Here is a 5079-nt window from a genome sequence, read left to right as displayed (position 1 = left end):
TTCCCTTTTCACTGTGAGAAATATGGTCCATATGAAACATCTGACATCAAACCCCTGTTTTAGATTCCTTCTTCAATCTGTGTGCTAGGTCCATTAAGATAAAGAGAAGTCTTTTTCCAGTGTCTACATATGTTTGTGTTGTAGCTGGGAGAGGAATTCTAGGAACTACCTGTGTCTCTGCTTCTGAAATCCAAATCTCAGCTCTAAGAATGAGTGCAGAATTCTTTGCTTGCAAAACCACAGCTGTGCTTAATGACCATAATGGAGATGAAGCAGCACATTTTCTTGCAAACATTAATAACTCCTGTGCACATTGTCAACATTTTGCAACCACGTTTTCAAACCACGGCATGTTTTTCTGAGGACAGCTGCTTGAGGAAAGCCTTTCTTGCTACCAAATGCTGGCACTTGGTTGCAAAGGTCTGCTCTCGATTTAAAGAGTAAAAATACAACAGGACTGGTGGCCCAGCACTAGAAAAATCAACAACCAAATAAATCTGCTAGCTATTATTGATCTTCATTTCCCCCAAAATGGTATCGGAATTCAGCATTCCTCAGGCTGAAGGGAATGAGGAGTTCATTTTTGAGTACTTGCCATAGTGCATATGTCAGTACTTGCCACTGACTTTCCCCCATCGCAACCATCTGCAGCCCTCCTGAACAAAATCATGTGCAGCATTGTGTTTAATGTTCCTGAAAGAAAAGGGAACATGTAATAGTTATTTTAAAATAAACACCAAAGGGACAAGTACTGTGTTCTTTGGCTTAATTCATACATGGATGAAATCATTTCTCTGAGCAGTCCTGCCAATGTCTTGTTTCAAAGTCTGAGCCTTGGAGGAGGGCTGCAATCACTGAATGAAGTGTTGGCCATGCCTCCCTCCTCCCGCCCTGCTCCCGGCTCCACGGCAGCCCAGCGAGCTCAGCCACTGCTGCACCGTGTCCGAGGAGAGAAGCCATGGAATATCTGCTCAGGATAAGAATATAGCACCATGTCCAGGGTGAGGAGGCAGGGAACACCTGCTCAGGATAAGAATATAGCACAGGCACTGAATGTGAGCTGGAGCCCGGGTGCCCTGCGGCAGCCGGCTCAGCTGCCTTGGCACTGGCTCCCCACTTCGCCTCCACCTCAGCATGGAGCAAACACATGTCCCGATGGCACTGTCCATTGTTGGCTCAATGCCTCCAAGAACCTGGGATCAGCCTGCTCCCCGTGGTGGCCTGGGGCTGAGTGGGTGTCCCCGTGGGTGCCATGTGTGCTGCTCTCCCACCTGGCACTGAGGTGCTGTGGCTGTGGCACTGGGGCTGTGCTGCAGCCTCTGCTGTGTCCAGCTCCAGTTCATGGGCTCCAGCTGCTGGTGTGGGCAACATTAGACAACTGTGCAGTTTAAATTTGTTGTGTGTGTATTAGATACACGTGCTTGTTCTCTCTCTCTCTCTCTCTTTCTCCTCCCAGTCTCTCTCCCCTGATTTGCAATATTTGGTGACAGCGGCACAGAGAAGGGCTCCAAGTTCAATATGTGGCATAGCCCATCCTGAAAATCACACTGCTCTGCCTGGCTCAGCCCACAAGAGAAGGGGCCATTAGGCTGGATGTATGAAGATGCTGGGATACCTATGGGTTATTCATGGACACCTGAGGTCAGGCATGGTGAATTACAGAGTAATGTCTAGCTCACATGTATTTCAAATATATTTTTGCTTTTTTTTTTTTTATAGCTGATGGGCACAGGAAGAATTGTCACTTGTGTGATGGTGCAGAGGTGCAGAAGTCAGGGCATGATGACCTCTGCAGTGTCATGGCCAGGGCTGTGCATCTCTGCTACCAACATGCCAAGACAGAGGACCAGGGACTTGGCAAGGGCATTTACCACCTCTTGGCAACCACTGTCCAGTTTAATTTTTAATTACCTTCGAGGCCAATCTCAAGATATTACCAATGCCCTCAGAGCAAGTTGCGTCAGTCTGTATTCAGAAATCACAGTGAAAACTCAAACTTTGCTTTGGCATTCATTCTGAGGAACATTTTAAAACGTTAGTATAATTGAGATGAGACCCTGTAACTGACCTGTGTTTTGTTTTTAATTTCCAAATCATTATCTGATTTCCCTGAGATGGTGCCTATCTTGTCAAACAGAACAGGTTATTGACACTGTTTAATTTTTGTTTATAGGAAAATTTGCAAAACATTCTTCCACCCAGGACTCCATAATTCCCACTTAGTGATAATTGAAAGAAGTGGGCTTCATCTTGTCTGCACAAGGCTGACTTTCCCCCATTAGGATCATTGCTTTAGCTCTGAACCAGAACCAGCATAATTCACACCAATGCATGCTGTGCCAACATGAGGGACATTTACAGACAAACCATCCCGCACTAGTAGACAGCACAGAGTCAGAACATAAATGCTTCAGAGGCTTGCAGCCATCTCAGTGCGAAGATGCTGATCCAGTGAGCAACATCCTAAACAGATGTCTGCTCTGTAACTGCTTGTGTGCATGTTAACACTAGCAGGTGATGATCTGACCACCGGGCTGGGTGTGCGCGGGTGTGTGTGGGTGTGCAGGGGGTTAGTGTGTGTTAAAGAGGACGATTTTCTGGATGCTGACATCTTGATGTATGGTAGCATTTGATGAAATGCATCGTTTACCCTAAAGAGGGGCCTGATCAGTCACAACAGGTTGAGCTCTGTCTACCTAGTCTTAGCCATGTGAGTCGGTGGCTAGGGAGGAAATTGTTACTCTCCAGCTCAAGTGAAATGAGTCATGAAGAAGCAAAGATCCTGTGTGAGTTTGATACAATGTTCACTATGTCTTGGAAGAGCTATTTTAAGAAGAATTTGGCCAGAATCCTCGACTTTTGATTATTCTTCTTTCCTTCTCCTTGCATTTTACTGTTTCCCTGTAGCATGTCCTAAACATTGTCTCTTGATTTATATCTGTAAATAAATCTCCTTATTTATGGGGATGTAATGTCCCTGGGGTCCAGGAGGCCCCAGCCATTCCATGTAGCTGAAAGAGACGTTACCTAAGTGGACCATGAATCAGAAGTGGGGCAGACAGGGAGAACTATTTTTACCAACCCGCTTGACTTGTGAGGAGGTCGGCCCAAAAGGCAAGTGGGGGCAGCTGTTGGGGGGGACTGGGAAGGTGTTAGGAATGATACCCTGGGGTATAATTTCTGAGTGTTACAAGGTGCTGTGCTGAATTATGGAACAGTGGAAGGAAGCAGGAGAGACAGTGGGAAAGCTGTTCGTGTGCTATCTAAGCAATAGCCAGGACATTCTTGACAGAGGAAGAAAGGTAGAAATTGGAGGTAGCTGCTAAAATGAGTAAGTTACTTTTGGTTGTTCGCTTGCCAGAAGCAACCTGATAGAAAATGTGTAGCAGCTGGAGTTGGGTTGGTCACAGTATCGTTAGGATGGAGCTTTTCTTGCAGCCTCGTAGGCTTTGCTTCCATTCCTGCATCTGTCGGATGTCATGAAGTAGTGCCTAGTGTTAGCAGTGCCATTTCTGGCCAGTGTCCACAGAGGGGCTACCTTTCCATTCTGTATGTTTGAGTGTGAAGCTTATAGGAGGTTTCTGCTTCTCTTCGGATAAAAAGTCCATATTTTTCTGGACAGGTTCTGATTGGAGAGATGTGGTGTTATCCACAGCAAATTAAGGTTATGAGGAGTGCCAGTATCTGTCACCTGACTTTTCTGTGTTTATGGCCTTTTTTGGTAGGGTAGAAACCTTGTCCTTAGACAAGTATAATTTCCATTGCCTTCACTGAGAGATTTCACAGACTAGGGATCAAAAGTCTTTCCTTTTTTTTTTTTTTTAAATTGGTCTTTATTTTTTAGGAATTTGTTTTACCCATTTATCTTGGTAATAATACTGTGCTTGCTCATCTCAGTGAACTGAAGATGAAGAATGGCTCTATGTAGTTTTACAGATAGTTTTATTGTTGCTGGTAGGGTCTTGAACTATTATTAGAAAAGTAACTGTCTTGGAAATGCTGTCTTCTCACTCAAAATATATGTTCTGGCTTGACTTTGAGTCTAGGCTTTTACTGTGAGTGATTACTAAAGATAATGTGTTTATTTTAATAAACTAACAAATGTTCTACTAGCACATTATGTTTAAAAACATTTTCATTGACTCTTTCCTTAAAAGGCTCTAATTTCATGGGAAGATTGAGTCTTCTGCATGAAAAATAGAAAGATTTGAGTAAAACCAAGAAATATTTCAGGTGAAAAATATTATTAGAAAGTTCTATGTCAGGCCATCTTCACGTCCACACTTTCTCATATGGGCCTGACCCCATCTCTGTCCTGCTGTAGTCACAGAATTGCCACCTTTCACTGCTTCCCTTTGCTGTGTGAGGATATCACAGTGCACTGGGAGGTGCAGTTCAACCAACTATTTTCATGAAACAAGAAGCACAGCATTTAAAAATTAAAATATTTGTTTATATTCCCTCTCCCCCCCCCAAAAACCCCAAAACCTTAGCACTTCTGCAAAGAGAGGGAAAAGTGCTGGCATAGGCAGGCAACTGACTGAATTCCTTTGTATGTCACTTCAACACACTTATTAGCTTAGAAATGATGACAATGTCCTCTTGCTAGTAGTGAGGTAAGTGGCAGAAGGCAGCCAGTACTCTTATCAACTCCCTTGAGGAGTTTGGGGAGTGACAAAGAAGAAAAATCATCTTTTGTCTTGCACATAGACCAACTATGATATGTAATCACAGAAAAAAAGAGCACAGAACCAGCCAGTCTTTGTCAGCTGTCTAATTATAGCTACAGCCAACTAAATAGCCAGCAACATGCAGTCCTCAATTAAATCTGCTGTGAGCAGAAATTGCTGCTAGGGCCCAGAGAAGCGGGGATAGCGAGGAACTGCACAGAAGTCATGCAGGGAAAAATGGTTTGAGGAGAAGAACAGCTCTGTGGTCCCCCAACTTTGGGGACTGAGGAACTGAAATGCTAACATTAACAGGACACGACTTTTTTGTTTTGAAATTCAGTGTGTGAGTCACCCAGAGATGCTGAGGACGATTATTCAACCACTCTCTGTGATACTTTTGAAGAACTTT

This window comes from Corvus brachyrhynchos, unplaced genomic scaffold (assembly GCF_000691975.1).
Source record: "Corvus brachyrhynchos isolate BGI_N302 unplaced genomic scaffold, ASM69197v1 scaffold116, whole genome shotgun sequence".
NCBI lineage: Eukaryota > Metazoa > Chordata > Aves > Passeriformes > Corvidae > Corvus > Corvus brachyrhynchos.
The sequence above is the reverse complement of the archived record's forward strand: the minus strand, read 5'-3'. Positions refer to the sequence as shown.